This window comes from Nelumbo nucifera, chromosome 1, assembly GCF_055504915.1.
Source record: "Nelumbo nucifera cultivar China Antique chromosome 1, China Antique-T2T, whole genome shotgun sequence".
NCBI classification, from domain to species: domain Eukaryota; kingdom Viridiplantae; phylum Streptophyta; class Magnoliopsida; order Proteales; family Nelumbonaceae; genus Nelumbo; species Nelumbo nucifera.
The window spans coordinates 160,589,259-160,599,635 of NC_142649.1; the positions used below are offsets into that span (position 1 = coordinate 160,589,259).

At 39.4% G+C, this 10,377-nt stretch overlaps 1 long non-coding RNA gene across 1 annotated transcript; it reads left to right on the plus strand.

The window, feature by feature from the left end:
* Positions 1–3,286: 3,286 nt before the first annotated feature.
* Positions 3,287–6,646, plus strand: LOC148804070 (uncharacterized). The gene is made up of 2 exons (XR_016080511.1): positions 3,287–4,906; positions 5,748–6,646. It is a non-coding gene; the product is annotated as an uncharacterized LOC148804070 (long non-coding RNA).
* The last annotated feature ends 3,731 nt before the right edge of the window (positions 6,647–10,377 follow it).

The following is a 10,377-nucleotide window of genomic DNA, read 5'->3' on the forward strand; positions in this document are numbered from 1 at the left end:
AGCTGAAATTCAGAGTTTGACTGCAAACAGCAAAGATGAGGAAAGTGAAGAATTTGTGGGGTCTTAATAAAAGGAAAAAGTGAAAAGAGACCAACATTAACTTAACACTACCATCCCTATGGGCGGAAGGAATAAACCTCTATAGAATCAAAAGTTTTTTTATATAATATTAAGGGATTTTATCAAAAACTCATAAAGACTTTTTACACGTTTCTCTTCAGCTTGCCATGACTTTTCAAAACCTTCAAAGAGCCTTTGATAGTGATTCACCCTTAAAAGATATTCGTGAAATTTTTCATATTACCCCTTCAAATATCTCCGATCTTGATTTGGGGAGAAACACTGTTTTCATCTTCCTCCTGCCACTGAACCATAGGGGGGTACGCCTCTTCTCTCTCTCTCCACATCCCATACTACCCGTCCAAATTAAATCCATAGGCTTAGATAAGAGGTTGGGATAAGCTTCCACTTTGGTAGTTGATAGATAATTTTAGTTTTTCCATTGAATATAGGGATAATAATTTTGTGGGAATTTTAGGGTATCCAATCTATTTTGACCGTAATAGGACCTATTTATCAAAACTTATAGGATTTGGGTTTTGACCATAGGATACCCAATACCCGAACCCAATTATACCTAACATTGGTACCCGTTCCTGATACCCGATTATAAATCCGTCTATCTATCTATCTATCTATCTATCTATCTACATATATATTGTATCCCATTATAGGCATCTTTAGCATTGACATAACACATTATTTCTTTTTAAGAGGGGAATCACTTTTTATTATGTGACATAAAATCAGGTGCAAGGATCAAAGTATTGAAAAATGCAAAGAATATTAGCAATGCAATTAAAAGAAAAGTATTTAGACTTTGGATATGCTTGGATATGTATAAATACAATGGAAAGTTTAAGATACACATGAATACAACATGAAAATTCAAAAATATATTAAAAATATATGAATTTTATATGATCTGTAGCTCTAATAACTCTATATACATAAAAAATGCATTTTATTAGTTTATGAATTTACGTGAAGTGTAATTTCACCATAAAAATAGGATGTATAAATCATGAGAATGTCCTAAGAAAATATCAATATGCACATATTTGCATAGCTTAACAAACTAATACTATAAATCTCATTAATGATCATGTAAAAGGTTACAAAATTTAAAATAAACAAAGTTTAATAAATATTAGTGTTGTGTAGTAGAAAAGTACATAGAGTCAAAAGCATTAAGAGCTGGTTTGATTATGGGATTTTTGGCTCAAGACCTAGGTATTATCAAATGAATATTTTCTGTACTTTAATACACATGGATATAATATGATTGCATATCAATGCTAGTTTAAAAAGATGTCATGAAGTGGCTTAGTGGTTAAAATAGTTATGTTTCAAGTAAGCAACCTAGGTTCAAATCCCTTTAATATCTAATTTTATACAATATTAGTTTTAAATATACTTAATGGAATTAATTGAATTAATTATGAGATGAAGATAATTAATTAATCTAATTAATGTGATATTTCCTATATGAGTGTTCTTTTGCACGTTGTAGACTTTAGTATTTCTACACACATCGTAAACTTTAATGTTTTTGTGCTCTTAGTTTTGAGATATATGTAGATTTGCAATTTTGGTTTTTGGACACACAATTATACCTATGTTTCGACAGTGCACACATCCTCCACTGCGGGTTTTGTAATATTGAACTCCATGTACTTATAGAATGACATTCCTCCATTTGAGGGAATGGCCAATCCCTCCCCCTTGGGAATTAGATTTCATTCTACCTATTTCCAATTCCCATCTGAACCAAATAGGGCTATTGGAATAAACCATTACGATTTTGATTCTAATTCTGATTCCAATTCTGGAAGCAACTGAATGAACTCCAAGTAAATCCTAGTAGAAAGTAGGGGATGTTACCATGCCTCTTGTGAAACCAACAACTCTTTTATTTTTCAACGCTAGTAACCACACCCATACAAAATGGGCCCAAATCAATTCTATGTCTTTTCAACCTAAATTCCTTCCACTTTATGTTTTCCTTGCAATTTTGCAGAAGTCAAATGGTGGTGGTGTTGGTAATGAAAACCTGGAAAATTGAAACATCAAGGATTTTGTGCCTTACACGTAATGCAACACCACTTGGCATCCAATCCATCTATTCACCACATTATTACCAACATCAAATGGAGACTTCTGTTGGAAAATGGTTATAGAAATTTGTCTCCACTCAGTTTTATTGAATTTGTTATTGGGAAAATGGTTACAGAAATTTGCCTCTACTCAGTTTTATTGAATAACAAATTGGATTACTAGTAAATTCATTACCAAAATACAATAGAGCATAGGATGAGAAATTACAACCAACAAAGTTGAAGAATCTTTGAAGAAACTTTGTGTAAAATAGTAGCAAATTAGATTAAGAGAGTGTTTGTATAGTGAGAAGTGAGTGAAACTTTTGTGTGTACAATTCGATTTAAACATTTGGAATAAACAACATGGGCCCAAATCAGTTCTATATCTTTTCAACCCAAATTCCTTCCACTTTATGTTTTCCTTGCAATTTTGCAGAAGTCAAATGGTGGTGGTTTTGGTAATGAAAACTTGGAAAATTGAAACATCAAGGATTTTGTGCCTTACACGTAATGCAATACCACTTGGCATCCAATCCATTTGTTCACCACATTATTACCAACATCAAATGGAGATTTCTATTGGGAATGGCTATAGAAATTTGTCTCCACTCAGTTTTATTGAATTTGTTATTGGGAAAATGGTTACAGAAATTTGCCTCTACTCAGTTTTACTGAATAACAAATTGGATTACTAGTAAATTCATTACCAAGATACAATAGAGCATAGGATGAGAAATTACAACCAACAAAACTGAAGAATCTTTAAAGAAACTGTGTGAAATAGTAGCAAATTAGATTAAGAGAGTGTTTGTATAGTGAGAAGTGAGTGAAACTTTTGTGTGTACAATTCGATTTAAGCATTTGGAATAAACAATCATGTGCCCATGCCCTTTAACATTTTTCTGCTTAGTTTAGGTGATCATATTACCTATTTTTAGATGACAAAACAAATAGTTCTTAATGAAAAGTTAATTAAGTAAATAGGTTACAAATTATAAAGGGTGTTTTAGTAAAATGAAAACTATAAGATTGGTTTAAGCAAATCGGTGAAACTATAAGGCCTATTCTAATAAATGAACTTTTAGATAAGATGGTTATTGATGATCCTAACAGACTAGGTACACGTCCTATCGCTAGGAAGGAGGTCCACCGGCCAGATTGTCTGCCACTGCCAGTACAGAGACCAATACCAAAATATTAATCTTGTTTATTCCAGTGGAAACGCTTAATTATTACCCTTCTCGTTCTTTGTATATATAGAGATGTTGAAGCACCAGAGATGAAAGAACATGTCTTTCTCTTGATGCAAATGGGTTTCCGGCTGTGTATACATGCGTTATTGATGATATGGGCGGTGACGCTCGCTGTTTATGCCGATGATGAAGTCCCCAATTTGGTGTCGCCGACCAAGTCAATGTCACATTATGAACCAGCTGCCGATCTCCATCACCACTTTTATTATGTGAGGATAGCTTATCGGATTATTATTCGACCACCTTTTCCTTGTCGCGGAAGAAGATCACCGGCGCCACCTCTTCCTTGTCTCAGACGAAGACTACCTTCACCTCCCCCACCACTACTCAGTCCTCTAGTCAAAGTGCAGGTTCCTCCAATGTCACCCGCTCGACCTATCTCATATCCTTATTCACCACCACCACCACCACCTAATCTGTAGAATTATGGATAGATAGATATCTGACAAGCAATAAGTGATGGTTTATGCCTTCTTTGAGTTGAATTAGCAAGTGACCGATGTTTTCACTTTGGACTATCTTGATCATCAATTCTCAGATCATTGATCGCGCGAAAATATATCTGTTTAATTATTCGCTGTTTTTAAGAGTCTACGCGATCGGCATTTAATGTATTACAGGGAAATGGAAATTCTTCCAGAGTTTCCTCTCGTGATGAATGTTTCTACTCCAGATTGTGTTTTATGTTTAATTTTATCTCTCCATTTAATTTTCTCCCTGCAATTTCTGGTGAATCTCCATAGTTTTAGAGCCGAACGAGTCAATATGAAATTCAAATTGAACATTGACTACATGACTCGATCGGTCTTTTGCAGCTTGTCTAATAACCGATATCAACTCACTCATCTCATTGGTATTGGCATAAAGTCCGAGCATCTAACGAGATTTTTTCAGTACTGTACCCAATAGCTATGAATCTGACTAGTACATGGAGCACTAGCTAGTTGTATTGGTCTGAACTTGAGCCAAAACTTTCCTATACGATGATGGGATGGGTTTAAACTGGGCCTTGTTGGTAATTATATTTATCTTGGGTTTGGTTCATTGAGTTTGGGTCGGTACACATAAACTACTCAAACTCGGTACATAATTTGGTTTACAATGAAAAACGATTTTGATGTCAAAAAATTAAGGGCCTGTTTGGCAACATTCTGCGGGGGTGTTTTTCTTGTTCCCGATGTTCCCGTGGAACAGAAACATGTTTTTGGGAGTGACAAATTGACACTTTTGGAGAAAATGTTCTGAAGGAACGTGCAATTCCATCTTCTCAGTTTATTTACGAACATGTATTCGCCCTTCCCACATGAGAGAAGGGACATTATCATTTCAGATTAATGATATAAACTTTTCACCCCTCCAAGCCTTAGTCTCGAGCAATCTTCTTCATTTGTTCCCAGTGCTTTTGCTGCAAATCCACTGTGCATCAAGGATCAATGGCGAACGACCAGTTTATCATCTCCAACAACCATTTTCATGTCAGAATCTCATACACAGGTAAGGTTTTCTTCATTGGTGTCCGTTTCTAACTTTGCATGCTCAGTTTTTTTGTCATCCTAAAACTTTTTCCATGCTCTGTTTTTTCTTCCTAAACATATTTCCTCCTTTGTTGCTATCTTCACAAACTCAAACTTTTTCCATGCTTTGTTATCTTCACAAACTTAAAGGAATAATTTTGTAATCCAAACGCTATTTCTGTTTTTGTAGAACAAAAATTCATTCTCGAAAAACAATTTACCAAATGCTTCTGTTGCTCTCAACAAGAAATAAAAGCTTGGAATTGCTAAACAAAGTGGGACATATGGACATATAGAACTTGTCTGGCGGACTAGAGGGTTCTAAAGGTGGTTAGACAAAATTCAAAACAGTCACCTATCCAGACTCCAGAGCTGTACCTGGCTACAGAATTTTGAATCCACTACGCTTCCTACCTTCAGACTAATTCTGTCCACATATATGGTGGTGGTGTTAACCTAGTCGAGTCGAATAGTTATTCTTATTCAAGCTAGACTGAGTTTCCTATTTGAACTCGACTTGAATCGATACTGGGTATACTCGTGTATTGACTCAACTTGACTCAATTGTAAAAAAATTAATATTATTTTATACTATAAATAAAAATTTATTTTAAAGATTAGGCTTGCGAGTTGCTAACCTTTGTATTACGAATCTCGAACTCAATTAACTAACTCATTCAAACTTGAATTGAATTCAATTATCTGCTAATCGAGTTCGAATAGCTTGTAAGCCCGACTCGCTTTCATATAGCTACAGCCTATACCCATTACCATTTTCCATCCTTAATTGTTCTTTCCCAAAACAAATCGTTTCATGACAGTATATAAAGAAGGAACAAGAACAAAAGCTCAAGACTTTAGAAGTATCAGGCAGAGTTTCATGGGGTCCACTGAAATGTCCAAGCAAGCACCCAACACGTTGTGAGTCGGCAGACCAGAAAGTCAGAGATCCACCAACCTGCTACCGTCGGACAGTTTTGACTTGATGAATGCGGGAGAGCTAGCTAATTATCAATTAGATCAACTTCTTATTTGTATCCCTTGAAATCACTAGTCTTGTTCATTCTAATGGGTTATAATTGTGAAAGCTAGCCCTTACAGCCTATCTACTTTGTTGTGTCTGTATAAAGCACATAACGTATTCAGCTTTTTGGCTACAAGAGATAATCAATGGGGTACTTCCGTTTATGTGGCCTTGTGTTGATGATGGGAATGGTGATATTCACTATTCACACGGTCCAGAGTAATGCTGTTGACGAAGCTTCTTACTTGTCCTCCACCAACACCAAGAAATCATCCATGCCACAGTATGAGCTAGTTGCAGATGCTTATAATCATTTCTTTGTGCGAATAAAAGCAGGGAGAACCAGAAGAACGTCTCCACCACCACCACCTGTGGCCAACCCTGCAGTTCGAGTGCAGGTTCCTCCATCGTCACCGACTCTACCCAGTTCTCAACCACCGCTACCACTTGCCAAACTTTAGCTTAGTTTGGCTGATGATTAGTAAAGCAAGGGTTGCTTAATAAACACGTTTTTTTATGTCCTATTTCGTCCTTCTCTTGTCTCATCAAGTTTGGATTGTATTGTGCCTGCAATTCTCTGTGTTGTGGCTAAGTTTTCTGTATGCTAATGCCTTCCATCTTCCACTCTTTCTTCGTAGAAGGGCAAAAAATTGGAAATTAATTATGGAGAAACAATGAGATCTGATCTACAAGCTAGCAACTGCTTATGACAAGCAATCAATCTGATCAAATCATCACTTATCCTCCAGTGTGGCCTCTAGCTCCTACTTTGGTCCATTTCTATTGCGTCCATCAATTTCGGGTGCAGAGGAGCGGGATATTTTTCTGAGGTTAATTGATATCTAACTTCTTATAAAACAATACCACCTCCATGATGCAAATTAAGTAAGGGAGTCTGGATTCTTTGGACCAATGACTATGGACCAGGAATTATCAAATAAAATGAGCATGGACTAGACTCCAAGAGTAAATAGAAGATTGCATCTTAGGGTCCATTTTATTCATAGTTGGAATTGTAATCGAAATTGGAATGGTCTATTCTATTCCAATAATCTGTTTGGTCCAGACAAAAATCAGAATGAGAATTGAAATAAATTAGAATGAGATTTCATTCCGAAGGGAGGGAGAGGAAATGACCATTCCTTAAATGGGAGAATGCCATTCCACCATGAATGAGAATGAGATTTCAATTCTGTCCAATCAAACAGTTGGAATCAGAATGGCCTATTCCAGATTACTATTCCCTCAAACCAAATTGGCCCTTATTCTTTAGAAGGATAATGGAACAAGGCAATAGCACAATGCCAATTTTATGTTGACAATAACATAGATAACTAATGAGAATGACTTGCTCTTGAAAATTATTAAAATTCATTACTGCTTGTGAAATCTACTTGTAATTCATGTCAATATAGAGCATCCTTCCTCTATATAAAAGCATCATGATCAACAACTCTGGCACTGGCTTGATGCAATGGAGTTTGGTGTAGGTGCTCTTATAGCTCTATTGGGGTTCACTGCCACAGGGATTGATGAATAGCAAAATAGGTAGGTGATGTAGCGCAATCCGGCTGCTCCCTGCAGAAGATGATCTAGTTACTAGCAACGGCGGGCTCGATGAACCTGCAAGAGATGAACCAGAGAACCTGGGGTTGTTTACCCGACAGGGTTTTTCCGATGCTTAAGTTAGCACTTGGTTGCGAGATGAAAATGATATTAGATTGTGAGAGAGCTAGAGAGCAGAGATTACGCCTCTCTTCACCCCCCGGGGGTGAAGCCTTTATATACTAGAGTCTTGGCGGGTTCGTTCCGGAATTCTCGCTGCGACAAGATCCGTTTCTGTGTTAGTTGGGGATAACGCTACCAATAGGTAAGGCTGACCATTTCCGCCTGAATCGGGGAGTGGGGAGATAATATTTAGCCGTTACAAGGTATGATGCCGTAATATGCGGAGTACGGTGACGAGATCCCTGGGGTTGCCATGTGGTGGTCGGTCAGCATTGCCTGAGCTCGTGCTCTTTAGATCTGACCTGATATGAATGCCGAAGTGCCTTGGGACCGAGGTGGTTTTGATGTAACCTTGCACCAAGGTATACTCGTCCCAAGGTAGACTTGTCCCGAGGTGGACTTGTCCTGAGGTGGACTTGTCTCGAAGTGGTCCTGTCCCGAGGTGGTCTGGTCATCCGAGCTCGATCCGTTGCGGACTTGGCGTGTCAGGCTGAGCTGTTGTCCTACTAGATAGGTTGCCAGGTCGGCGCCTGTGCCAGGTCACCAAGTCGGCGCCTGTGCCTGGTCGCCAGTTCGGGACACCATCATCTTGGCTAAGTTGTTGCCTAAGTGGTTCCGGGTGTCAGCCAGTTGTTCCGAGGTGCCATGTGTCACAATATCATTGGAGGGCCAAATCTGCCCTCATCATTTGCCCCCCACTCCCGAGCTGAAAGTAACTCGGCGAAGGGAGTAAATTTCTCCTTTTGGCCCGAAATGAATAATTCGATGAGCTCGTAAGCGTTGATTCAATTCCTTAGTCTCTGGGAGCGACTCGTAGTCTGCTCATTGATTTTGCCCATGCCGAAGAGGCGACTGGGTCTTATATGGTGAGGAGGTCTTCCCTAGTTCGGTATTTTGGCCCTTACGCTCTGGGAGCGACTCGTAGTCCACTCTCCTTGAATTTGCCCATGCCGAAGGGGCGACTGGGTCTTATGTGGTACTATGGTCTTCGCCAGTTCGGTACTTTAGTGCTATGGCTGCATTAAATCAGCCTCGCGACGCTGGTCACCCACTTCTACAAGAAGCTACTAGGAGCTCGACCTACGGGGGCAGCATTACTGACTTTAGGACGTTAGCTCGCACGGGAGCCTTGGAAGGCTTGACCAGCAAGGGCGTCCATTCAGTCTGTTGGCCGCCAATTCCCACGGAAGCCACGAAGAGCCCATCTTTGTAGAGGGGACCTCGCGAAGAGGACTGATGAGGCTTTATCTGAGTTGACATAAAGTCGGCAGAGTTGCTTAGTCTGTTGGCCATCAACTTCCTGCATAGTCTTTGAGTTCATAAAAATGGAAACTAGAAAGCAAGAGCTTTTAGTTTCTAAAAGGTGAGAACTTAGATTTCTGGAAGAAGAGGACTTAGCCCTTCAGAGGGTGAGAACATAGCTTTTTGTAGCGTTTCCCACAAATGACGCCAAATGATGTAGCGCAATCCAGCTGCTCCCTGTAGAAGATGATCTGGCTACCAGCAACGACGGGCTTGATGAACCTGCAAGAGGTGAACCAGAGAACCCGGGGTTTCTCCGATGTTTAAGTTAGCACTTGGTTGCGAGCTGAAAATGATATTAGATTGTGAGAGAGCTAGAGAGCAGAGATTACGCCTCTCTTCACCCCCAGGGGGTGAAGCCTTTATATACTAGAGTCCTGGCGGGTTCGGTGGAGTAGTTCTGGAATTCTCGCTGCGACAGGATCCGTTTCCGTGTTAGTTGGGGATAATGCTACCAACCGGTAAGGCTGACCATTTCCGCCTGAATCAGGGAGTGGGGAGATAATATTTAGCCGTTACAAGGTATGATCCCGTAAGATGCGGAGTACAGTGACGAGATCCCCGGGGTTGCCATGCTGTGGTCGGTCAGCATTGCCTGAACTCGTGCTCTTTAGATCCAACCTGATATGAATGTCGAAGTGCCTTGGGACCGAGGTGGTCCTAATGTAACCTTGCACCGAGGTATACTCGTCCCGAGGTAGACTTGTCTCGAGGTGGACTTGTCCCGAGGTGGACTTGTCTCGAGGTGGTCCTGTCCCGAGGTGGTCTGGTCATCCGAGCTCGATCCGTTGCGGACTTGGCGTGTCAGGCTGAGCTATAATTATTGAAAAGCAGCCTAATTCGTTGATATGTATAGATTTTAGTTTATTTGTCGGGTCTATAATTATTGAATTCACAACACTGAATTTTGTGGGGATTTATCTATGGAAATAGGTGTTGGGAAAAAGAAGACACCAATAAAAATAGAAAAGGGAACACACAATTTTTAACGTGGAAAACCTCCTCAATGTGAGAAGTAAAAACCACGGGACCTAGTCCAGTAAAATATCTACTATAAAGATATAATAAGTACAACAAAGTGCCTTCAAACAAAAAGAATCACCACAAGCCCCTACTCACAATCAACTAGTTGAAATCACCAAAAATAGTCCAAATAACCCACAATAGGGTACAAACACCCCAACCAAAAGAGACGAAGAAATGAAAATCTAATCGTACAGATTAAAGCCCACGATGTCAAGAACAATATACTAAAAAATCACAAAAAACGGAGCACAAATGATTTACCCGATTTGATGAAGATAGTGAGCAAAATTCTTCTCTCGTTGAAGGTTGAAGACGCGGCACGCATGCTTCGGTGTAAAGATTTGACCGGAATGAGGAAGGTTTCGCTGCCG